The 27,207-nt window shown below is 42.0% G+C and overlaps 1 protein-coding gene across 9 annotated transcripts in view; it reads left to right on the plus strand.

The window, feature by feature from the left end:
* Nrf1 (nuclear respiratory factor 1) overlaps positions 1–27,207 on the plus strand; it is a 107,711-nt gene that overhangs the window by 12,688 nt on the left and 67,816 nt on the right. The window contains exon 2 of one of the 9 annotated variants that reach the window (XM_038318571.1): positions 10,099–10,191. The exons of the other annotated variants lie outside the window; for them this stretch is intronic. The gene's annotated coding sequence lies outside the window, so the exon portion shown is untranslated. The remainder of the gene's footprint in view (positions 1–10,098; positions 10,192–27,207) is intronic. 9 annotated transcript variants of the gene reach the window in all.

The following is a 27,207-nucleotide window of genomic DNA, read 5'->3' on the forward strand; positions in this document are numbered from 1 at the left end:
CTTGCTTCTTAGATGGCTACATGGCTTCTGGCTGACTCTGGGTTCTTTCTTCCTGCATTCTATTTAGTTTTCCCACCTACCTATATTCTGCCCTGCCATAGGCCAAACCTGTTTCCTTATTAACCAATGGTAATCAAACATTCATAGCATACAGAGGGGAATCCCATGTCAGCTCATCAAGTAGGATGGAGCTGATCAGAAAAGCAAACACCAGTTTGAAGTTCACAATAAAGGTCATTATTGTGTTGATTTGTTAAAGTCCGTTGATAAGGGACCACAGAAGGTAAAATGTGAACCACCGTTTTTATTTTTCCTGATGCTGCTTTTTGGTTTCTAAACAATCCCTCCTTTCATTGTTGTTGGGGGAGTTGGTTTTAGGGAACATTGTTTACTATAAATCTTTATGTTCTTTGTATTTAAAGAAGCTGTTTCTTGAAGAGGGGCTATAATTTAGTGATGGAGTGCTTACCTGGTGTTTGCAGGCCCTGGCAGTCCTCACTCAGAAAAAAAGCACTTGGAAGGAGGGCCTATGGGAAGGGAATTAGAACAAAGTATAGTATGTGTCAAGATGCCTCCATGAAGCTCCTTACTCTGTGTTTACCTACAAAATTAATTATAAGATGCCGGGCGGTAGTGGTGCACACCTTTAATCCCAGCACCCAGGAGGCAGAGGCAGGCTGATCGCTGTGTGTTTAAGGCCAGCCTGGTCAATAAAATAGATAGTTCTAGGACAGGTAGGACTGTTACACAGAGAAAAACTTGTCTCGTAAAAAAAAAATATAAGAAAACATCTGGGAGACTGGAGAGATGACTCAACATTTAAGAGCACTGGCTGTTCTTCTGGAGCACCTTCAATTCCCAGCACCCACACGGTAGCTCACCATTGTCTGTAACTCCAGTTCAGGGGATCTGACATGCTCACACAGACATAGGTGTAAGTAAAATATCTGTGAACAAAAAGAAAAGAAGGAAGGAAGAAAGATTACAGAGGATAAATTTTATTTCATCCTCATAGATATAAAAATTGAATAAAGACATTGCTTCAAAACAGGGACTGTTAATTTATTCTCTTAATAGAAATTAATGAAGGGATTGGCTATTGCAAATATTTCTTAAAGTAAGATTTACTTATTTTATGTATAGGGAGGCCTTGTCTTCTATACATCTCTCTGCACATCAGAAGAGGTCATCTGTTCCCAGGAGACTACAGTTACAGATGGTTATGCGCTGACATGTGCTGCTGGGAATTGAACTCAGGACCTCTGAAAGAGCAGCCAGTGCTGTGCTCTTAACCGCCGAGCCATCTCTCCAGCCCCCTGAGTAAGAGTTTTATATTACAAAATTGTAGTGCCGGTAAAAGGATTCAGCGGGTGAAAGCACGTGGAAGGAGAGAACCAGCTTCCTAAAGTTGTCCTCTGACCTCCACATGTGTGCTGAGGCACATGTCTGAACTTAGAACACATCACACACACACGGTAATTAAAAATAAAATTGTGCGCATGTGTGTGGTAAGAGACAGAGCGAGTGAGCGCTGGGCATGGTGGCTCACCTGTAATCTCCACACTTGGGAGGTGGAAGCAATAGGACCAGGAATTCAAGATCATCCTTAGCGTAAGTCCAAACCTCTCCTGGGGTACATGAGGCCCTGTCTTACCCAAGGGGGAAAATCAATTAAAAAGTATATATTATAACTTAATCAAACTGATACAGTATTTGAGCTGGTTTATGTGAGGCATTTTTATGTGCTATTGTAATTTTGCTTAATCCTTATTCATAAAGTTAAGTGAGATTATATCAGGAAACCTGGAAACATCTTTGAATATTTCTGAGTTTTCCTCAGAACTTGAGTTTTAGAGGAAAACCTATTTAATATTTTCTTGGCTTCTACCTGGTTTCTATAGAATATATAAGTTAAACTAAAACCACCTGGTAACCAGGAAAGCAACAATGATTCTACTGTAATAGAATTAGCTTAACTACAAAAGTAAAATGAATAACCCCAAGAAATCCCTATGTCACTTGTGTGAGCACTTCTTATTAGATAGTGAATAAAAATCTTACATCCATATAAACCACAGGTCTGTGTAGCATTAAATAATTTACCTGTTCACTGTGGGATACCTTTGTGCTTAAGAGACTCCTCCTTTTTCTTGTCGCTGGTGTTCTCAGCAGAGACAGCAATGAGAAGACGTCCTGTCCACTTTTAGCGTGAGAGCCTCCTCCGCCTGCCTGCATGTTTATAATCCCGTCACTTAAATAGCGCCTACCTCTGTTTTGGTTTTAGTTGGCTGTTGTGGTCTTTATTTCTGTAGGGATGAGTGTTAAAATCAAAAGTGGAAACAAAATGGTAGATCTAAAGCATCCTGGTTTACCTCCCCCACCCTTACCTTTAGGACTGTTTGTGTGTGTCTGTCTGAGCATATGCACACTTGGCCAGTGCTTTTACTGCTGGCCTATCTTTAGCCTCCACCCCATTTTATTATTACTACTCTTACCCAGGGGAGTCATGTGTGCTACAGTGTCTGTGTGAAGGTCAGAGGACAACTTGGTGGGTTCTGGGATTGACTCTGGTTACATGGCTTGCTGGACAACTGTCTTTACCCACTGTGCCATATTGCTTGCCATCTGTTCCCCACTTTTACCCCGTCTCAAGACAAAGGAAAATCATAAAGGATACTAAGTTGATGATTTTCTTCCATGCCGCACTCTCCCCCTCCAGACCCCCCACCCCGGGGTCTGACTAACATGGAATTCACTATATTGATCCTCCTCCTTCAGCCTGCAAGAGCAAAGATACAGGCAGAAACCAAGATGCCCAGCTAGAAATCCTAAGGGTGTGTATAGTTTTTTGTTTGTTTGTTTGTTTTAAAAGCATGCTGGGACCTTAAACATTAGTTCAAAAGATGAAGATTTGAAAATCTACCATCCTAATGTATTGGTATTTTCCTTTGTTTACCCACTTTGTGTGTGTGTGTGTTCTTTTTATGCCTTTTAATGCCAAAGGGGTCTGATTTTTTGGGGACTACATAAAATTGGAAAGTAGTCACATAAAGTTGTAATCTAATTTTAGTTGAAAAGGGACAGAAAATGAAGGAATATTCCATATGAGGCATGCCTAGGAAATTTATTGTACCAAATATTGACAGTGTATTACTATAGAGAGACATTTTTAAATAACATCTACAGAATCTAATATTGTGTAACATATTTTAAAAATTCTGTGAGGGTGCTGGGAGGTGACTAAATGGGTAAAGCTGTTTGCCACACCAGCCTGACCTGAGTTCAGTTCCTCGAACGCACATAAAAACCAGATGTGGTGATACACATCCATCATTCCAGCACTTGTCTGGTGAGGTAGAGATAGGAGAAACCCCTGGAATCTTGCTGGCCAGCCAGCCTAGAACATATAGCAGCATGGCTCAAACAATGAGACCCCTTGACCCAGGGAAAAGGAGAGAACCAGCTCCCTTAAAGTTGTTTTCTGTGCCAGGGTGTGCATGCCTACACTTACACACACTTAAAATAAGCCACACATTTTTAAAACTTTACAAGATTTTTCTAGTAAACGTATTTACCAGATTTATGATACTTAACCTTTTAAATATTAAGTGCTATTTTAGTTTTATATTGATTGATTCATTCATTCATTCACTCATTTTTTGAGACAGGGTTTTCTGTATAACAGTCCTAGCTGTACTGGAACTAGCTTTTTTTGGGGGGGGGGGGGGTTGTTTTTTGTTTTTTTCTTCTTTTTTTTTTTTTGGTTTTTTCAAGACAGGGTTTCTCTGTAGCTTTTTTTTTTTTTAGAGCCTGTCCTGGAACTAGCTCTTGTAGACCAGGCTGGCCTCGAACTCACAGAGATCCGCCTGCCTCTGCCTCCCGAGTGCTGGGATTAAAGGCGTGCGCCACCACCGCCCGGCTTTGTTTTTTGAGACAGGGTTTCTCTGTAGCTTTAGAGCCTGTCCTGGAACTAGCTCTTGTAGACCAGGCTGGCCTCGAACTCACAGAGATCTGCCTGCCTCTGCCTCCCAAATTCTGGGATTAAAGGCATGCACCACCACCACCTGGCCGTTTATTTTAAAGTAGACAGGCTCTTAGAATGGACCCTGGCTGTCCTGGAACTTACGATGTATACCAGGCTGGACTCAAAGTCACAGAGATCTGCTTGCATCTGTCTCCTGAGTGCTGAACTCAAAGGTGTGGCCCATATGTCTGGCTATCTTAAGGGTTTTTGTTTTATTTTTTGCTTGTTTTTTGGGAAACCCCAAAAATGAAACATTAGAGATATTTCTTTTTTTTTTTTTTTTTTTTTTTTGGTTTTTCAAGACAGGGTTTCTCTGTGGCTTTGGAGCCTCATTAGAGATATTTCTTAACCAGAGGACTATATATTGCTTATAATTTTGGCCGCTTGAGGTCACTGTGGAAAGCAAGCTACTGCCCTTTATTGGGATTTTCTTCAGCTGGGTGCCTTTGTACTATTTGTCTTGTGCACCTTTAGTTAGATTTGTATCAGGCAGAGAGGAGGAGGAACGCGGTGCAGAGTCTGCAGAGCCTCTCCCTGACGGCTGTGGTGGGAAAGCTGCCAGCAGCCATGCCTCTTTAGTGGAGAAGCGGGATCACTCTCTATCTCCTGTCAGTCAGTCTATACATTCACGTAGATTCAAGAACTAGGAATACGTTTATAGTGTTTTGCCATTTCCTGTAACATACTGTGGACATTATTTATGAATAAAGCTACTTTTCCTTCAGGACTTGTGTGGTATTCCTCCGTGTCAGCAGAGCTGTATCCTGCTTCACAGGAGGCATGACGATGACTACACTGCATCGTACCCACTGTTTCTGCACTATTCCTCTCTTGTAGAGTGATAGCTTGGCAGCCAGAATTGTACGCAACACTTTTATTTCTGCAGTGAGGAAGGGAGCTGCCTTGTTTTTACCCAGATGAGCTGGTTCTAAGAGACTAGGAAAGTTGGACGAGCAGCTTTTGGTGGGTTGATAGCCGGCTGCCTGGCCCACTGTGACCAGGACCAAGAGATTAATTACACGTGATGCCTCTTCCCCTCCTGTGGTAAAGTGTATCAAAGATCACATCAAGAAATATCAGTGAGAATAATATTTTTCATTCTTCTAATTTTCACCTTCTCTTGTCTAAGGCAGATTAAAATGCTTAATTTGAATGGCTGCATACTTATGAGGATTTTTCTTTAATTGATGCTGTGTAAACAGTGTGTAGGCAGTTTGGGTTTCTTTAAAATCTGGGGTAACGTTTTAGAAATTTATACCCTTTTAGATTTACGGATCTCTCTTACAGGTTAAACCAAGCCCACAATGACGATGTTAATTTTAATTTTAGGTGGAATTGTTTCTGTTTTCTCTCTCTCTCTCTCTCTCTCTCTCTCTCTCTCTCTCTCTCTCTCTCGTTGTTGTTTTGAGACAGGCTTTCTCTGTGTAGCTTTGGGCTGTCCTAGAACTTGTAGACCAGGCTGGCCTTGAACTCACAGAGCTCCACCCGTCTCTGCCTCCCGAGTGCTGGGGTTAAAGGCGTGCGCCACCACCGCCCGTGTTTTAGTTTTATAATCAGCCACTTTCTGAATTTCATTGCCCTTCCTCTTGAAGCCTGCTGTTTTATTTTTCTTATCTTTCAGAAATCTAATGTGAGTTTTTCTTTATGCTGCTGTGCTTTTTGTCTTGATTTTGAATTACAAAGTAAAGATGGAAACTCAATATGTTGACCTGCTGACCCTTGAACTCAAAGAGTTCCGCCTGCCTCTATTCTCCTAGTGCTGGGATTAAAGGGGTTGTCTACAAGACCCTGCAGAAATTTCTCTTTTTTTAAATGAATTCTCTGTCTGCACATACACATATATGCCAGTAGAGGGCATCTGGTCCCATTATAGATTGTGAGCCACCATGTAATTGCTGGGAATTGAACTCAGGACCTTTGGAAGAGCAGCCAGTGCTCTTAACTATAGACCCATCTCTCCAGCTGAAATTTTAACTTTTGATCAACCAGAAAAGATCAGATTTGCATTTCTGATACTGTTTGGAGTTTTGAAAACATTTTTGTTTTATGTCATTCAGAAAGGTTTGTTTTATTATTAAGTAACAAAATCAGTACTGTTTATCTGCCTTAATTTATATGATGTGTTTTTTCAAGTAATTTAGGTAGTTCTGTTTCATATCCGTGTAACAAATGAGTTTGAGGGATTGATGGCTTTCCATACTTAATTGTGTGTTTTCTTTCATACTGCCTGCCACTTTCACAATTGTGTTATTCATTTATTACTACATAAATTGATACCTTCCTCTGGACATGGTGGCTCACATCTGTAATTCCAGCACTCATGGTACAGAGATGGAGAATCAACACACGCTTGAGGCCAACCTGGTCTGGCAAGTTCCAGCCCAACCCAGGGCTACACAGTGAGACTGCATAAAAAGGAAAGCAGCAAAGAAGTAATGTTTCCAGTGTGATTAACAGTGAACCTTCTCGGGCATCTTTCTTTCCCTAAAGTGTAGTGTGGCAGCAGTGCTCCCTGTGCTGTCCTGGGGTGTGAGGCAGCTGTGCTGGGGTGCACCAGTAGTGCCTGTACTTGGAAGGTGGACATGAGAAGGCCTGAGCTTGAGGTCACCCATAGTATAATAGCAAGATTTCATCTCAAAAAATCAAAAAGGTCACTCATCACTTAAGAAAGAAATTATTGATATTTAGACTTACAGAACTCAATTTCATATTGTTTAGTGTAATTAAAATATGAAACTATCAAAGAGTTTTACGCGTATTGCCAAGATACAGATTGTTTCTGACATTTTCTGTTTGTCCCAGAGCAGTTAGTTTGCCTCATTTGTCTTTTTGGGGTGGGTAGTGTTTGAGACAGGGTCTCATGATACCCAGGTTGGCCTTGTCTCCCTGTGTATCTGAGGATAACTTTAAATTTATGATTCTCCTGCCTCTACCTGCTCAGCACTGGGATTACAAGTGTATGCTACCATGCCAGGTTTGTGCGGTTTTAGGGAATGTTGAGCCCAGGGCTTTCTGCTGCTAGGCAAGTATGGCCAACTGAGCCCCAACTCCAGCCTGGACTATCCTATTAGCATTCATCAAGAAGAATATTTAAGTCAGGAATCCCAGCATTCCAGAAATGGAGGCTGGAGAGCTACATAGCAAAACCTTCATTGAAAAAAGAAAATTTGACCAAAATCATAAACAGATCCAAAATGTTTATAAACTGTCATTGTGATGGTGCTGCCTTTGAAAAAGTTAACAGTGGTGTTTCTATAATCAGTTTGCCAAGAAATTAATGGTCTTAGATAACAAATGTTGGTAATACTTTGAAAAATATAAGTGCAATTTTCTCTCTCAACTTAGAATTTTCTTAATTTTTTATGTACGAAGATGATCATGATTTCTTTCACTGGTAGATAGTCTTGAATAAGCCATACAAGGAAGGTCACTCAGTCCCATGTAATGAATGACACCAAAGTCTTTCCGGCACATGTTCAACCCTCTCCCACATCAGATTGTGTCAAGTGAAGCTTCCACCTGGTGACTCAGTATACAGCTGTGGGTGACCCTTTTGTCTTCAGCTTGCCAATGAGGGAAAAAGACAACTCTTAATTATAGTGTTCAAAATGGGAACAGAAATAAATTTTTTCTCAATGTTGTTTACAAAAGGGTCAACATTGTTTCCCTTTAGAAGTTGGCATCTCGGCTGATAAAAAAATGACTATTGAGTTCTTCCAATTACCAAACCAAACCTTGGGAGTTTGGGGACTGCAGGTGTGCTTGACTCTGTGGTAGAAAACTTACTTAGCATGGACAAGACTCCTGGTTTCAATCCCCATCACCGAAGAAACAAAGTATTTCAAAAATAGAAACAGCATGGAAATAAATAAATAAAACCCACTTTTGATTGCTCTCTCACTCTCTCATCATCAGGTCATCAGGAAATCTTGGCAGCTCTGCCCTCAAAGCGTGTGACATCTGATACTTCTCCCCACCCGCTGCTCCCCACGCGTCACCACAGTGCTCATCTAGAAACACAAATTTCAAAAAGATCTTCTGCCTAGTTTTATGTCAACATAATAAAACTAAAGTTATCCGAGAGGAGGGACCCTCAATTGAGAAAACGCCTCCATAAGGTTGGGCTGTAGGCAAGCCTGTAGCACATTTTCTTAATTAGTGATCAATGTGGGGAGGGTCCAGCCCATTGTGGGAGGAGCCAACCCTGGGCTGGCAGGCCTGGGTTCTATAAGAAAGTGTGCTGAACAAGCTATTCGCATCTAGCCAGTAAGCAGTTTCTCTCTGTGACCTCTGCATCAGGTTCCTGTCCTGTGTGGGTTCCTGTCCTGACGGCCTTCACTAATGAAGAGCCATGTGGAAGTGTAAGCAGAATAAGCACTTTCCTCCCCAACTTGCTTTTTGGTCATCGTGTTTTGTTGCAGCAATAGAAACCCTAGCTAGGACATAGATCATAACCCACCTGATCAAAATTTTCCAAAGACTTCCTTCTTGCGCTGAGTAAAAGCTAAAGATCTTACCTAGCTCACAAGGCCATGCATTTGTTGTTGTGTTGTTTTGTTTTTCGAGACAGGGCTTCTCAGTAGCTATTGAGCCTGTCCTGGAACTCACTCTGTAGACCAGGCTGGCCTTGAACTCACAGAGATCTGCCTGCTTCTGCCTCCTGAGTGCTGGGATGAAAGGTGTGGGCTACCACTAGCTGAAAACCATGCAGTTTTGATCTTGGTGCTGCTCCTCTGGTCTCATTTGTCAATCCTGTCCACATACAGGGTCAATTTTGCTGTCCTGGTATCCACACAGGAACACACCAGAGATCCAGAGTTTGTATACCCAGAACCCATGTAAATACTGAGCGCCACTTGTAATTTCAGCCTCCAAAGGTGGAGACAAGGGATACCCAGTACAAGCTGGCTGGTGAGACCAGCCATATCAGCAAGTCTCAATGGCTAAGGTGGGAGAGCAGTCAGAAGATGAGTTAAGACATTGCTCTTAGGCCTCCGCAGACACCAGCACCCCAACCATGCCTACTTTCCTCCCCCTGCACACATGTGTACAAATATATGCGTGCATCACACACACACGAATGGGGGGCAGTGTTTGAGCACACTCCCTGCTCTCACTTTGCCATCTCCCTGATCTTATTTCATTACTTTCCCTCTTACTGTGCCTAAACTTACATGTGTGCTTATTACTATCTCCTTCCTCTAAAGGATGTGAAATCCTAGAAGTCAGATGGGTTGGTTCACATTAGCCTTAGAAATGAATGTGTGAAACTTTGATAAATTACTTCTGTTCTTTTTCTTCTTTTGCTGAACTTGGATCTTTTGTCTTGACTTTGCAACACCACACTAGTCTCCTGCTTCTCATTTTTTTTGATATTGCTTTATATTTTTCCTTCTACCCTTCTATGACATCTCAGTTGTCCCCAAATTTTTTGCTTTTTATTTACTTATTTATTGGGCTTGGTTTAATTTTTATTTTATTTTATTATGGAGACAGGGTTACATTGTAGCCCTGGCAGGCCTGGAACTCACTACGTAGACCAGGCTGGTCTTAAATTCAGAGGTCCATCCGCCTCTGTCTTCTGGGTGCTGGAATTAAAGACATGTTCAGTCACACCTGGCTTTTATGTTTTTTGGTGTCCCCTCCCCCTGAAACCATTATGTTGTCTGCTTGTTTGTTTGTTTGTTTATAAGCAGGTTGTCGTTCTCTAGGCCAAGCTGGCCTGGAGTCCATGGCATTCCTCCTGCCTCAGCATCCCAAATGTAAAGATATGAGAGTCCGTGTGGTTGCTTCTTTTATTGTTTTGCTTTGTGTTTTATTCTCAGTCAGCTCTCTTCTCTTGATGAGTCCAGTACTTCCACCCGTGTTACAGGTTTCCCCAGGTTCCAAGTGTGAGCATCTGTGGGACAGCTCGTAGTTACTGTTCTTTCTCCACAATGCTAATGATCACTCTCACTCCAACAGAAGGCAGTCCTGATGTTCTTCACTCTGGACACATCTACTTCACTAAGTTTTTGTGCTTTTCACTACTTACATATCTCAGGTCTTTTTGTTTTGTTTTGTTTCATTTTTAGGCAGTGTCCTTATGTGGTCCTGGGTGGCTGGAACTGGCAGTATAGATTGGGCCACAGAGATCGGTCTGCCGCGGCCTCTGTCTCTCCTGTGCTGTGAGTCAAGGCATGGGCCACCTTACCCAGCATCCTCTTCACTGTTTTAATTCACACCTCTAGTGGGTTCCTCCAGGGTCATTGCATAGTCACCTGATTAGATCTCCTCAGTCCTCCCCATTGTGTACACAACTGGGATATGCGAAACAGCCCTATCTGTGAGAGCAAAGCCTGGGGTCGCTGCAGACCTGGAGTCCCTGGGCAGACTGGATTATACTGTTTCTCAGAGACACTGCTTGCTGTAAATAAATGTTTAACATAGGCCTCTTACCTCAGTTTTTAAAAAGATTTTCTATTTTATATGTTTGGGTATGTACATTCGAGTGCAGGTGTCTGCACATGCCAGCGGTGTCAGCTCCCTGTACTAACAGGTGTCTGCACATGCCAGCGGTGTCAGATCCCTGTACTAACAGGTGTCTGCACATGCCAGCAGTGTCAGCTCCCTGTACTAACAGGTGTCTGCACATGCCAGCGGTGTCAGCTCCCTGTACTAACAGGTGTCTGCACATGCCAGCGGTGTCAGCTCCCTGTACTAACAGGTGGCTGTGAGTTGCCGGATATGAGTACTGGGGACAGAATTTGGGTCCTCTGCAAGAGCGGTATGCACTCTTGACTGTTGAGCCACGTGTCAAGCCCCTCTTCTCATCTTATTTTATATTCATAAAAGTCATATTATTTTACAGTCATAGTAAGTGCTATTATATTGTAAATTGAAAATAGTCTTGAAACCTCTAGTAGAAATTTCTCTTTACTTTTGTTCTTTCTTTAGAACAGAAAGAAATCTTTTTTTTTTTTTTTTTTTTTTTTCTCCACTGAATAGTCAGAATACCTACGGGTTAGTTTGCACAGTGAAATAGACTCCCAGTCTTCAGCCCCCCCCCCACTCCAGCTGAACCCATTGATTGTACTCTAAAGGGTATGCATACTATTTCTTCTGCTCAGAAGCTACCATTCTGGGTCCCACTGCTTCCCCCAAAACATATCTTCCATATCCACTTCAGAGCGCTTTCCTGCCAGTGTGAAGTCTAAACTCCTTTGCAAGGCCTATGATTCTGTCTGTCTTTCTTCTCTTCTCTCCCACCCAAATTTTCGCTGTGCTGCAGTCGCGTAGACCTCCTTTTGCTCAGCTCATGTTAGAAGACAAGTTTTTCAAGTATTCAGTATATGTTTTTTAAGTCGGTGGTTTGTAACTGTTTTTATGTTAGTTTTTGTTCATTGTTCTTAAATTTATAAAAATAATAACTTCAGTGGCATTTTTACTTTCAGAATACCATTTAAGATCTAGGCAAAGTGGTACAATACTGTAATCCCATCCTACCACCCTGAAGACTGAACAAGTAGAGTTATGAATTTTAAACCAGCCTGGGCTACTTAGCAAGACGTGTCTCAAAAAAAAAAAAAAAAAATCAGTTCAGGTGACTGGAGAGATGACTCAATGGTTAGAGGTAACTGACTGCTCTTCCAGAGTAGCTGATCCCAGCATCTCCGTGGAGGCTCACAACTTAGTTCTAGGAGATCTGATGCCATCGTCTGACCTCCAGACATACACATGGTGTATACACACATGCAGGCAAAACATCTGTGTGCATAAAAACAAATCAGTTTATATATATATTAGTCCCGAGTGCTGAGGTTAAAAGTGTGTGCCACCACCGCCTGGCTCAGTTTAGATATTTCACATATTGCTGTGACTACAGATGTAAACATTGTGAGCCACATTTTCCATTAGGAAAAGCTAGCCTCGTGTCTTTTGTTGGTCCCCCCGCCCATGCCTCCCCCTTGCCTCCCACAGGGTTTCTCTGTGTAGCCCTGGCTGTCCTGGAACTCACTCTGTAGACCAGGCTGGCCTCCAACTCACAGAGATCCGTTTGCCTCTGCCTCCCAAGTCCTGGGATTAAAAATGTTTGCTACCACCTTTGTTCTCTCTTTTTAAAAAGGTGTTATTTTTATTTTATTTTTTTAAAGATTTATCAGCTGGGTGGTGGTGGTGCACACCTTTAATCCTAGCACTTGGGACACTCGGGAGGCAGAGGCAGGCAGGTCTTTGTGAGTTCAAGGCCACCCTGGTCCTCAGAGCAAGTTCCAGGACAAGCTACAAAGCTACAGAGAAACCCGGTCTTAAAAAAAGAATAGAGTTTGGGGTTTTTATTTTTCTTTTATTGGTGTCTTGGCTGAGGCATGTCTGAACTACGCAAACCCGTCCAAGGAAACTGGATTTACAGATGGTGGTGAGCCACCATTGGGGACCTGGGAACCAAAGCCAGTCCTCTACAAGAGCAGCAAATGCTCTTAACTTCTGAGAAGTTTCTAGCCCCTGCTGTGCATTCTTACAGTAGATATGTTCAACTTTTTTCTGGTTGTAACAGCAGTGACCTTGACCTGCCTTTATCTCTCAGAAGCTTGATGTGCCACCAAGTTAGACTTCACTAAAAGTTTTAGAATGATACAAAACATTTTAATAGTGCGAGGATTTTTTTCTCTTTTTAATTTGTATCAAATGCAAAAAGCACTTATAAGTACAAAGGGATGGAGTTTGGTTCCTATCATACACTTCAGTAGCTTATAGCTGCCCATAACTAGCTGCAGGGGACTGAGTCTTTTCTTCTGGCCTTCCGGGGAACCATGCGCGCTGCACACACACACGCGTGCATGCATACACACACACAGAGAACACATTCACATAAAAACAGACAAATACACATAAATAGAAAAAAGAAAAATGTAAACAAGATGGTCTATAGTATAGGCTAGTTTTTGTTAAAAACAACACATAGAAGATGCTAGTAGGGGTTACAGAGATGGCTTAGCAGTTAAGAGCACTACAGAGGACCCAGGTTCATTTCCTAGCACCACATGGCAGCTCACAACCCTTGGTTTGTAACCCCAGTTCCAAGGGGTATGATGCTCTCTTCTGCCCTTTGCAGGCATCACGTAGTCACATGGTAGACATACATAGATGCAGGCCAAACCAGAAACATTGAAAAAGAAAAAATTTAAATGTTAGAGAAGAGACGATAGAGATTAGGATACACAATGGACCTGGCAAAGGTGTTCTGGGGTAGTGATTTATAAATGCCTTTAGGTTTTTGTTTTGTTTTCTTTTGGGGTGTATGTAGGGGCCTGAGGATTGGACCAGGATCAGGCTTTTAGGTCTGTCATCCCTTCCTCCCGCACTCTCTCCCCACAAGACAGAGTTTCTCTATGTAGCTTTAGAGCCTGGCCTGGAACTTGCTCTGTAGATCAGGCTGGACTCGAACTCAGAGATCTGTCTGCTGGGATTAAGGGTGTGCGCCACCACTGCTCAGTGCTTTTTGGTTTTCAATGCCTGTATTTTCTGTTACCCCCAAAGAATGTGTCACTACTTTACTATGAGAATACATTAAAATGGTTAAAATCTGAGAGTTGAGTGCCACGGTTTTTCTCAGGATTGTAGGCTAAAATGATATGGTAATTCCTGACAAGAATTCAGTACATATTTGTTAAATGAATAAGTGATTGAATTGTAGATATTCCTAGATGAATGTCGTTCACATTTATAATACTCCCATGATTTTTGTGTGGTTTATGTACTTGCATATTTGCACATGCTTGTAGGTACATAGGTATTTACATATGAATGTGTGTGTGTGTGTGTGCTCATGGGTATGTGTAGTGAGTGTGTGGGTACCCAAGGTTCACTTTGGGTGTCTTCCGCCATTGCTCTCCACCTTGTTTTTGACAGCGCCTCTCACTGAACCTGAGCTCATCCCTTTTGCTGGGCTGACTGGCCAGTGAGCCATCTTCAGAACCCACTCCTCTAAGCCCCTACCCTCCTCTTCCTTGGTGCTGGGGTTAAAGACACAGGTGCCACCATGCCCTGCATGCATGTGGGTCCTGAGATTCTGAACTCTGATCTTCAGGTCCTACAGCAGGCAGTGCTGCACCAATTAGCCATCTCTCTCCTAATTGTATGCAAGAAAAAAAATCCTTGGCTCAGTTATCTCAAAATTTAAAGCCCTGCCAGTATTGTTGAGCCTCTCCCTATGATCCCAGCACTGGATGCTGAGTCTGCAAGGTCTGGAGCTCAAGGCTAGCCTGGTGAGTTCAAGGCTAGCTTGTTTTATATTGTGAGACTGCTTTAAAAAAGAGCCTGGTATAGTAGCTCACCTCCTTAATCCTAGCACTCAGGAGGCAGAAACAGGTGGATCTCTGTGTGTTGTAGGGCAATCTTGTCTACAGAGTGAGTTCCAGGACAGCCAAGACAACATATGTAATGAGACCTTGTTAGGAAAAAACCAAAAAAAAAAAAAAAAAAAAAAAAACCAAAAAAAAAAAAAGAAAGAAAGAAAGAAAAAAGAAAAAGGAAAATTCATGCATTGAACTGTTCTTCAGAAATTAGGAAAAAGCTTTCCCTGAGTGTCGATTACGTGGTGACAGATCCAGCAGAATTGAGGCCTGCCACAGAAGCAGCTAGGCCACAGTGCTATTTCACAGTATGCAGAGTTTGAATAAAAGTGCTCTTTGTGCTGGTCTCAGACTGAGGGGCGGTGCTTGTGGCCATTTATGCTATTTCTGCTTAATGGAAATTGAGGCAGCCTCTAATCTGCTATCACATGACAGCTACTTATTTGATTTTTGGTAATTTGGGAGCAGCTGCAGACAAACAATTATTCTACAGAAAGAGCCAAGCAGCTGTATTCAGACCCAGTCACCAAGTGGTGGCTTGAAACAGTAAACTTCCTTCCACAGCCTTCCCAAGCAGGTATCGCTCCAGCAGCTCACCCGCTTTCTAAGTGCCCACGGGTTTGAAAATACATTTTCTTTTCCTCTTCTCTGCTCTCCTCTTCCACTCCCTCACTCCCTTTCCCGCCCCCCCCCCCCCCTGCTCCCTGGAGACAGGGTTTTACTATGTCTCCCTGGTTGGCCTGGATCTCAGTGTGCGCGCGCAGACCGGGGTGGAAGAGCCAAGCAGCCACATTCAGACCCAGTCACCAAATGGTTGGTCATACCAAACTTCCCTTCCATTGCTTTTTTTAAACTAGGATCTTATAGATAACTTTGGCAACTTTCCTGCTTCTTAAGCACCTACGGGTTTCTTTTCCTCACCTGCCTTTTTTTTTCTTTTGAGACAAGAGTCTTTTTGTGTAGCTCTAGCTGGCTGGAGCTCATAGAGGTATACCTGTTTTTGCCTCCCAAGTGCTAGGATTAAAGGCCTGTGCTACCATATTTGGCAAGGAGGCATTTTTCTAATTCTCTTTATCACCGTCACCGACATTTATTAGGCACCTGTTTCATTGAAGGTGCTGTGTCTGACCCTGGCTGTAATTGTAATGTAATGTGTTGAGTGCAGACGCTCACTTTCCTCTCTGACAGGTGGGTCGGCGTTAGGTTTATTTTTACACAGTAAAAAGTCTAGCATGAAAGGCATCAGAGGGCTGTTTTCCTTTAGTCACAGATTCCCCCATGTCTGCTGTCTGGTGTTCATTGATACCTCTGTGCCGTGCTGTGTACTTTCCCAAGCTGTTGCCTCTGCCTACAGCACCTTTTCATTCTGGAGCCCAAAGACTGTCTCCTTCAAGATGCTGCTCATGCCCCAGCAACCCTGTCCTCACAGTGTTCCTTAGCCCTTGGCAGCTCTTGCTAGCATGGGATTTGTTTCTTTTTTTGAAAATGGCAATGCCTATTTTCTTGTTGGTTTAGTCTTTTAATATACACTTTAATAAAAGTTGTTCTAGGGGCTGGAGAAATGGTTTATCAGTTCAAGAGTGCTTGCTCTTCCAGAGTACCGGAATTGAGTTCTCACTACCCACAACAGCTCACAACAGCCTCTAACTGTCTAACTGTAGCTTCAGGGGTTCTAACACAGCCCTCTGATCTGTGGACACCAGCACACACATGTGTATATACATACAAATAATTTAAAAGCTATTATAATCTAGGAGTTTAAGCATTTGTTTAATAAAGTAGCAAAAGGAACTGGGTAGGTAAAGTCTTCTATAGGAAGTAAAAGAAAGCATTGCTTTTGAATTTGTGTCCGCTTTGGCAATCTTCAGATCTCTAAAATGTTAAATCACCACATCAGATTGGCCTGAGTAGTGTATGAATTTCTCTATTACAAATTTCTTTAACAATGATACAACATGGCCTATAATTAGAAGCAAGTCTTTTTCAGCATAAAAATACAATGTAGAACTGCCCCATTTGTTATGGAAGCTAGAACCACATTAACCTGAAGATTAATGAAAATTAAATTGAATTGACAGTTTTAATTGCTAAGTAACAGTAGTCACATTTCAATATGGTCAGTTGCCACAGGAGTGTAGTGGCTGTTACCTTGTACATGGCAGATCAAAAATGTCATGCTAAAAGTTCTGTTAAATGGCATAATCTAGAGCCTATAGAAGAGTAGTCATGTCTTTAAAGCATTTGAAGTGAATTAGCTTAACTGTGCTTTAAAAAGAAAAGAAGATTTGGCTGAGCAGTGGTGGCACACACTTTTAATCCTAGCACTCGGGAGACAGAGGCAGGCAGATCTTTGTGAGTTCGAGGCCAGCCTGGTCTACAGAGTGAGTTCCAGGACAGGCTCCAAAGCTACAGAGAAACCCTGTCTCGAAAAGCAAAGAAAGAAGATTTGTGTTTACTTTGTGTATGTGTGTGTTTTGCCTGCATATATGTACGTGCACAATGGGTTTCCCCCTGGATCTCTTGAAACGGGGGTTACTCATGTGAGCCACTATGAGGCTGTTAGGAATCTAACCTGAGTTCTCTGCAAGAACAGTTAAGTATTCTTACTCAGTGAGCCCTCTCTCCAGCCCTAGCTCTTTAAAGCATGTTCTAGTGGAAACATTTAAGGACTTAGAAGTTCCTTGTACAGGCTTTACATTCCTTTTCCCTTTGGCTATGGCGCCCTCTAGTGCTTCAACTTTGTAGCAATGCCATCTTGAAAGGTTCTGTTTGATTGCAGTCAAAGAAACTTAAAACATTTTGGAAATCTCTTTCTTTCCTCCCCAAAATCTCCTTCCCTCTCTTGTCTCTTCCCTTCCTTGGGGAAGTGTCTGTACCTTTTACCCATCCTCCAAAGGACCTGAGATTCTGAGATTTAAAAAAAAAAAAAAAAAACTAAGACTTGCTCTTTGATACAAGTCCTTATGTGGTCAGAACTCTTGTAATGTCTTTAAAAAGGAGAGTGTAGTGTAACTTGAAGAAGGTTTATACCTCCCTTACATGTGAACTTCTGGATCACACTCAACGCGTGCCGCATCCCATACTGGGTATTTACAAAGAGCGATTCATTTGGTCCTCGCAGTGGTCCCATCTGCTCTTCTGCACTTAGATGGTGAAACTACAGCATACACACCAAATGAAACTCGTCTAAGGTGCCAGGAAGTGGTAGAGCCACTGTTGTGGCTCCAGAGTGTGTACTCACAAGCACCCTCTAGGCGCAGTGAGGTTCTGCCCTGAAGTGGGTCTGGTGGATGGAGAGGAGACTGCAGCCCCTGGGGCCTGTGTTGTAGCAGTAAAAAAACAGTAATAATAATAATAATGGAACTCTTAAGTTACTGCTGACCATGCATGAAATTGTGGTCACTATCCACTACTGATTTTTAGTAGATAAGTGTGTAGCGGCCCCACCCCCATCTTGTTTCCTTTGGTTTCAATTGCCCCTAGTCTAAAAGTATAAAATGGAAAATTCCAGAAGTAAGTGATTCACAACTTTTAACTTGAATAATGTTCTGAGCAGAGTGAATACTACACTATCCCTTTCTGTCTCACCAGGTATGTTAGCATTTTTTGTTCAGCTTGGCCATGCCATGTAGTCTGTCTTCCCATTTGTTGCTTACTAACTGCCTTAAATTCCAGCTCAGCTGTAGAGGCACCACAGTGCTTTCTTTCAAGTAGTTGTCATTTACTTAATAAAAGCCCAACCTTGTAAGAGTAGCGATCTGGGCAGATGGGTCCAAGAAAAGCTTCAAGAGCTTCCTACAAGTGGGAGGGTAAAGTTCATCAGTGCTATACAGAATAGATGGGTTATATAGGGTTTGACACTATCTACAGTTTCAGGAATCCTCTGTGGCCTTGGAATGTGACACTCACAGATATGGGCAGGCTGTTGTAGTACACCAAGAACTAGAATTACAGATGCCGTGAGCCGCTACGTGGGTGAAGGGAATTGAACCTGGGTCCTCTGCAAAAGCAGCAAGTGCTCTTAAACTGCTGATCCCTTAAACTCTGCAGCCCTATACCACCTTTTCTTAATTTATCTGTCTTGAACACTATGGACTTCTTCCTCAGAGGCGTGAGGGTTAATCCCACCATCCCCCTTTTTTGATAATGATATAATATTCTTTTTCATCTGTCGTGGTTATTAATGCTCCTATCTATTTTTACCTCTCCAAGCCTCTTGCCCTTTCGTACCAGCTTTATTTCACTTTTACAGTGTCCTAACTTTTATATTATGTTTGGTATCATTAGTTTTTTTAATTAAAATATACATGCACATGCCATAATGCAATGTGGAGGTCAAAGGACAGCTTGCAGGAGACGGTTCTCTCCTTCCACCGTGTGGGTTCTGGGGATTGAATTCAGGTTATCAGATTTGGGGCCACGGGCCTTGCTGAGCCATCTCAATAGCTTAATTTTTTTTTTTTTGCATTTTGTTCATTCTATAATTGAAGTCTGGAAATAGAAAGCAAATACAGAATACATGAACGTGACTTTTTTCTTTTAATTAGAGCCCAGGTTAGTTTTGTGGGAGGCTAATTGCTTTTCTTTGTATCTTAGAGGTCACTCTTGATAGACACATTCTTCTGTTCTTAGATTCTGCTTGCACTGAGTTTTAAGACACATTTTACCTTGCTTCTAGTTGCACTCTGGCTTTTTGGGGGGTGGTTGCTAATTTTTCTGCTGTGGTACAAGCTTGATCTATTACTTTGTTTCCCATGAAGCAAATCCTGTTGTTAACATTAGTGTTTATTAACTTTTGAGTATGATTTCTATTCTAGTGATAAATTTTGGGTTCCAGATGTGTGTCCGGGGATGTAACTTGAGCCTCTTTTCCCATGGACACAATCTTGGATTGAGATTTTTAGACCAATCTTGCTGATTTCTTTTTCTTTTGAAATGATAATGTTATTGATTAGACTAATGCTCTCTCTTATACTTTGTTATGCTTTGATTAGATTTTCTGGCCTGATCTTTCTCTCTTGATTTTTAAGTGCTCTTCGCTTAATCTCATCCATTATGTGTGGATTAGACTGAATTTAAGCCCCTTGATTGGCTCCTCCAAATTCCAGTATCCCCTAGGTACTGTATAAAGATCATGTCACCAGGGTGCTGCATACCAACAGTCCCGTTGTGTTCTCTGCTACTGTCCCTTGGCTTTATCTTAGAGGGTCTGTCTGCAAGAAGAAAACAGAAACCACACCTCTTACAGTTTGAACTTTTTTTTCCTTTTTTTCTTTTCTTTTTAAAGACAGAGTCTCATTATATAGCTCAATGGTTAATACCATTCCTTATGTTGTGACCCCCCAGCCATAAAATTGTTTTGTTGCTACTTCATAACTGTAATTTTTCTGCTGTTATGTATTGTAATGTAAATATCTGATAGTCTTAGGCAACCCCTGTAGAAAGGTTGTTCAACCCTGGGGTTGTGACCCAAAGGCTGAGAACCACTGATGTAGATCAAACTGGCCTTAAATTTACTCTGTAGCCTAGGCCTTAGCCTGCCCAGTGTAGGGTTATAGGCGTTGCTACCATGTCCAGCAAAGATCCCTCTTTAAAAATAATAATAATAATGTGTGTGAGTGTGTATGTGAATGTGGGAACCCAAAGAAGCCAGAAGCATCAGATACCCGTGAGCTGGATTTACAGATCTCCATCCTCTCCTGGAGCAGGACATAACTCTTAACCCAGGAATACTTTTAAATTCTTCTGAGAAGTTTGCTGAATACCACTGTCTGTAGTGGGATTGGCAGATGCACCATTTTTCTTTACTGGTTCAGAAGGTTCTAGCTTCCCCTCTCTTCTCCACTTTGTGCAGTTGTAAGTTTTATTGGGTGTGTTGACGTTCTCACTTTATGTCTAAACCAGTGTTAACTGTTCAGGTTGATATAATATGTGCATTGTAACACAAACTTCTCAGCTAGAGTGAAGCAAACCTCAGGAACAGGTATCTAGTTTCGAAGAAATTGAGGCACAGTGCATGGTGCACGTGAGAAAGATAGACTCTAAAGCCTGAGAGTTGGCATCGTCATAATTAACATTAAATACTTAGGTGCTAGGTTCTGTGTTCTAGACTTTGCTGGGATCTCTTCATTTGATTCTCACACCAGCCTTTGGAGAATATCTACTATTTATTTCTTCTTCTTACCTTAGAAACAGTGACAGGATTGTGGCTTAGTGGTCATTAAGTAATTTGTCCAGGGTATCTTGGTAAGAGTCCGCTCTCTCTTCAAATGTACATTATTTCCTATCTTTCCCCCATTAGCAATTTCCATTATTATTGTTAGCCAGAGATTCTGCCCTTGAAGATAAAAGCTGAAATGCTTTACTAAGATTGACATGCGGGGAAGGGGCTGGAGAGATGGCTCAGTGGTTAAGAGCACTTGCTGCACTTGCAGATGACCTGGGCTCAATTCCCAGCAACCATATGGTGGCCCACACTGCCCATAATTCCATTTTTAAGGGATCCGACACCCTCTTCTGGCTTCCATGGGCACCAGGCAGACATGTGATACACACATGCAAGCAAAATACTCATACACATGATATAAAATAAATAAATCTTAAGCCGGGCGATGGTGGCGCACGCCTTTAATCCCAGCACTCGGGAGGCAGAGGCAGGCGGATCTCTGTGAGTTCGGGACCAGCCTGGTCTATAAGAGCTAGTTCCAGGACAGGCTCTAAAGCTGCAGAGAAACCCTATCTCGAGAAACAAAAAAATAGATAGATAGATAGATAGATAGATAGATAGATAGATAGATAGATAGATAGATAGATAGATAGATCTTTTTGGTGTTTTGTTTGGTTTGGTTTGTTTGAGGCAGGGGCACATTATGTAGTCTTGATTGACTGGGAGCTCACTATTAGATCAGGCTGTCTTCAAAGATCTGTCTGCCTCTGCTTGCCTCTGCCACCAGAGTGCTGAGATTAAAGGTGTGTACCATGCCTGCACCAGAACAAATAAATCTTAGAATAAAATTGACTTAGTGGTGGGATCTTTCCTTCTTCATTTTTTCTCTGTTAACTATGGAAGTGGAAATCTAATAATCTCCAGCGTCATGTGTATGTTACTCATAACTGACTTAGATAACCTTTTACTTATTTATGGTTTGTGAAAGCAGTATTTACAAGTACTTCATTCTGGTTCAGAAAAGCCTCTATCTTTGCTTTTTAGAGTGTCCAGAATATAAGTGGCTAGAGAAGCTGGCGGATGAGGGGGAGGGTGGAAAGAGAAGAGGCAGGCACCAGGGAGAAGTGACAAGCCTGTGAAGCAGACAGCCCTATTGATTTATGCTGCAAGCTGCATTCTGGAGCAAAGAATTGAAATCCATTATCCCAAGCACATAGCTTTCAAATCCCTTTGAAAAGCAGTTTAGATGCCATCTAATCCCAAATCATTTAAAAATAGTTTTGAAGTACCCAGAATTCTAAAACGCCCCAAGCAATTTGTCTCGGACTAGAACCGTGAAATAATGGGAAATTAACTCTTTATTGGTATCTTCCTCTTATATGCTGTTCGTGTGACCTGGTGTATTAATTTGTGCTTTAGATAAGTCCCAACAAGGGGGCTAGGATATATCCTTGTATACTTTTGAAAAACTCACAACAAAGATAATATAGGAAAGAAACCCTGCCAGGCACTTCACTTTTTTTCTTTGAAAATATATTGCAAGTTCAAACCCTGTCACAGCAAATAAGTACAAATGCATGGCGCACGTAATTTCAGGCTTTTTGAAAAGTTACAAAGATCTTCAAATACTCTTTACTCAGAGTTCCCGCTTGTTAATACTTTGTTTTCTTCTTCATTTTCTCTTTGTTTAGTGCTTTACCAGGTGCCCTGGACACGCCTTTCATCTCAACAGAGGCAGGCTACTCCATATAGCAAGTTCTAGGCCAGCCAAGGCTACATAGTGAGATCCTGTCTGAGAAAACAAATGAGGTGGGGTGAGGTGGGGGGCGCAGCTAATTAGAGGAACAGAAGTTTTTAGACATTCTCAGAGACTTGTACAGTAGAGCAGTATAAAAGAAGACATATATGAACGAACAATCATATTCTTTCTACGTATAGCAATAAAGGTCATATTTCTGCACATATATGGTTGCCATTTCTTTTGGTACGTTCTAGAATGCTGTGCTCTATATTACTCTAACAGTCAAATTTGACAGTGCATTTGTATCGGTCTGTATGAGGAGAGGTGATGTTAGCACACAAGCGAACCCTTCAACTATGGATCATAACTTGAAATACATGTCAGATCTCTGCATGTTCATATGTTCAGTCCAACAAGTTCACCTTCAGTTTTCTTGTTTTCTGTCAAGAATCCTTTTTTATGTTGTTGTGGTGGTGGTTTTCTTGTTTGTTTGTCTGTCTGGTTTTTCAATTTGTTTGATTGATTGGTTTCTCTGTGTAGCTCTGGCTGTCCAGGAACTTGCTCAGTAGACCAGGCTAACCTTGAACTCAGAGACCCACCTACCTCTGCCTCTGCTAGGATTAAAGGCATATGCCACCACACCTAGCTAAAAACTTTTTTTCTTTAACTACTAAATTTGAGTTAAACCAAAACAGAGATCATAAACAGTTGGATCACAACATCTGACTCACAGAGCACGGCCACAGCGCCAGACTTGTGTGAAACACCTTCTTATGCCTAGCTTCCACCATGCAGCTTGAGAGGCTCGGAGCCAGCTTGTGGTATATTCAGCACTATGCTCACCGCCATCCTCCCCTCTTCAGAGCCAGCCTTCTTCCTTCTACACTGCCACAGCTGCCAGAAATGTCAAGAATTTATTTTTAATAGTTATCAAATAATGTACACATTTTTATAAAGATAAGAACTTAGTTTTATTTTGCTTTGAGATTGCTCATATATTCTTTATGCAGAAGTTACTGAGGGATGATGAGTGAGGGATGATTGTGTTTTAAGTTTCACATGTGGCAAAGTATATATAACAATAAATTTTAGGTGCACAGTTCAGAAACGTTAAGCATGTTTCTGTTATTGTGTACCCAGTCTGCAGAATTTGTGCATCTAAGAGAACTCATACCTGCTTGCACTTGGCCCCTGCCAGCCACTTCTCTATAGACTGTTCTTATTACTTTGCTAAGATAGACTAGAGGGCCAGGGCTCAGCAGATGAAAGCCCTTGCCATGTAAATTTATCTAAATTCAGTCTCCAGAACCCAGGGTAGTAGGACAGATGTGACCTCTACAGCAGGCTGTATCGCCCTTCTCCACCATGCACATATAAACATAGATAAAGCCCAATGGAGACATACAGTATTTGTCTTTGTGGGTAGCTTGTTTGACTGAGTAAAGAATCTTCACGTTTCACATAGTATAGTGTGTGCTCATGTTTCAGTAAGCCAAAACAATATAGTTTCAAATAGAACGGTTTTAAAAGAGTACAACAAAATTCAGTAGATGGTACAGAGGTTTCCTACATGTCTCCTATGCTTAATAAATTGCCTACCCCTCTGTCAGCATCCTGTAGGATGGCAGTAGCCATGAATATGTGTTGACATGTCATTATCACCCAGAGTCTATATTATCTTGTGGTTCGGTCTATGAATTTGAACACATGCATAGTGACATGCAGAGTGGTTTCAGTTTAGTGAAAATCCACTCTGCTCTGCCTGTTTATCCTCCCTGCCCCCCGCCCCCAGTACTCCTTTTACTGATTACATAATCTTGCCTTTTCTAGAAGGTCCTGTAGTTGTACTCATACCGTGTATAACCTTTAGACTGACTTTCACCTAGTGATATCCGTTAAGGGTTTTTTTTTCCCATGTCTTGGGAACTCACCCCCACCACTGCCTCTTGACGGGGTCCTTCTGTATAGCTCTGGCTCATCTGGAATTTGGTATGTAGACCAGGCTGGCCTGTCTTGTGATGCTTCTGTCTCTATCTCCTAAGTGCCAAGATTATAGATGTGTGCCACTATGCCTAGCTCAATGGCCCATTTCTTTCTAGTGCTGAACAATATTTCATTGTCCAGATGAACTGAACTTTTGTATGCAGTCACTTACTGAAGGACATCTGGTAGTATCCAAGTTCTAGCTGCTGCAGACAAAGCTGTGGGAAACATTTGTCTGCGAATTGCTGTGTAGATGTAGGTTGTTGGCTCCTTTACTAAATACCAAGGAGTTAATTATGGGGTCATATGGGAGGAGTGTGTTTGCTCAGTTTTGGGAGAAACTGCTAGACTGTCTTTAAAAGTGACTACCAGCAATGAGTGAGAGTCCCTGTAGCAAACCCTTGGCAGTTCACTGTTGCTGTTTGTGGAGGGTTTTTTTTCTTTTTTTAAAAGTGATTTTATTGTGTACACAGAGAATTTGTGCCTCTAGAGCAGAGACTGTGGACAACTCATTTCCATTTGGGTGGGAGGACCCGCCTAGTCTTAGAGTAATGAGGCAGTTAGCGAATTCTTCTCTCTATTTCAGGCTGACTGAATTTAACATCTTTATCCTTCCTGTTCCTCTCAGGATGCTTTCAGACAGTGACTACTTTCTTAATCAAATGGTAGCAATCCTTAGGGAGATCAGGGGCAAGGCCTTTGGACTTTTAAGTTTCTCAAGATCTTATTATCAGTCACAAAACGGACCTATGCCACTCCATGTGAGTCCCTCAGGATCATGCTTATTTGGGAGGAAGTCAGGCCTTTCTTGGCCAGTTTGTAAATCTGTTCCTTCAGATGTCAGCTTCAGCCGGGTGGGGACGCTAAGGCTGTAGGGCAGAGCCGACTGGGATGAGCTCTTCCGGGAGCACACATGTGACCATGATGGCCGAGGTCTGGCAGTAAAGAGAGCGAGTTTTACCCATGCAGTAGGTATATAGTTGTGTGTGTGTTACTGTTGTTTATTGTGCGACGCCGTAGGGACATGCTTATTTACTGTCCCGTACCTTCCTGGTGAGGCAGCGTTTTGTCCATTGTAAAAATGAGTTAGTTATATTCTTAATGTTGAGTTTTAGTTATTTTTAAAGTTTTGAATAACAACCCTTTATCTTTTGGTAAATGCTTTCCCCTGTTTGGTACTTAGTTTCTTGACAGTGTGATACTATTATGTGACCTTTTGTGGGGAGATGTAAACAAATCAGGTAGGGCAACAGCAACAAACCAGAGACATGATTCTACCCAAGCAAGTCTAGCTTGGTGAGCCAGTGAGTTTCTTGGGGCCGCTCGCAGGAGTGTGGGTGAGGGTTTGCACACAACAGGCAACAGAAGGTCACTGCAGCGCTGCAGCCCACTCAGTGTGGCTGATGGGTCGTGGAAGCTGTACCTCTGGAATCCCTGGTTCAACTTGCAGGTGGTTCCATTGAAGAAATCCCTCTTCAGCAATTGTGACTACTCAGATTACCTCAGAGGGGGAGCTTGTAGGTCCTATAACTTTCTGAGCCTCCTTGACTCGTGTAAGTTTCCTGAACTTCAGATGCTGCAGTTTTATTAGCCTAGGAGCATCCCTGTTCCTACAGGAGGGAAAGTTTTGATCCAGAAGAAATAGCTACCTAATACTTAATATGTTCAAAGAGCAAAAGATTTGTTGTTTGTTTTGTTTTGTTTTTTCAAGACAGGGTTTCTCTGAAGCTTTTGGAGCCTGCCCTGGAACTAGCTCTTGCAGACCAGGCTGGCCTCGAGCTCACAGATCCACCTGCCTCTACCTTCCAATGCTGGGATTAAAGGCGTGCACCATCACCGCCCGGCTTTATTGTTTGTTTTTGAATTGTGTGTGTGTGTGTTGGGGGGGGGGTTGTCTGCCTGTATGTTGTGTAGTATCTTCAGAGGCCACAAGAGGGATCCAGATCCCCTGTAACTATAACTATAGACAGTTAGCCTGCAACTAGTTGTGGGTGGGTACCTGAAGCTGAAACTGAATCCTCTGGAAGAGTCTCTAGTGCCCTTAACCACTGAGCCATTTTTTCAACCCTGAATAAAAATTTTTCTCTGGATAAAGTATGAATTGGAGGCCAGCCTGGTCTACACAGTAAGTCAGGGCTCCATATGAGACCATGTCTCAAAAAATTTTGAATTTAGAGACCAGGTGATTTTTTTTTTTGGTTTTGTTGTTTGTTTATGAGACAGAGTCTCTCAGTGTAGTCCTTACTGTTCTAGAAATGGCTATGTAGACCAGGCTGACCTCGAACTCACAGAGATCTGCCTGCCTCTGCCTCTCAAGCACTGGGATTAAAGGCGTGCACCACCATGCCTGGCTGTATTGTATCTTTCTATCAATGGGCATGCAGTATTCAGTCCTTTAGTTTCTTCATGAGAGTTGTATAATTTTCCTCATACAGTTTTTTTAAAGGATGGAAGTAAGTTCAGGAGATTTATTGTATAACATGGTGACTATAGTTTATGACTGAAGTTAAATGCTTTCATTTCCAAAATGATACCTGTATGAGGTGATGCATATTTTAATTGACTAGATTTTACCATTCTGCAGTGTGTATGTACTTTCAAATATCATGCTGTGCATGATAAATGTATACAGTTTTATATGTCTATTTGAAATAAAAATTTGAAAAGAATTTGCAAAGTCTCCTGTTTATTGCAGGGGATATGTTCCCTGACCCCCAGCAGACAGCTAAAACTGGATAGTGCTAAACCTGAAACTAAGTGACATTTTTAGTTCCCTCCCTCTGCCTTTGTGTAGCTCCTGTACATATTTTGTTCTATTTATACCTTGATATTTCACTTTTAGGAGGCATTTGTAGAATAAAATGATGTGTACTTCCAAGTTCTTCTTGTTCGTTGTCGATGTGTAAGAAAACATTGGTTTCTGTGTCTACCCTTATCTCAGAACCCACTCACTGTTCAGTCC

The sequence above is a fragment of the Arvicola amphibius genome, chromosome 2 (assembly GCF_903992535.2).
Source record: "Arvicola amphibius chromosome 2, mArvAmp1.2, whole genome shotgun sequence".
In the NCBI taxonomy this organism is placed as follows: domain Eukaryota; kingdom Metazoa; phylum Chordata; class Mammalia; order Rodentia; family Cricetidae; genus Arvicola; species Arvicola amphibius.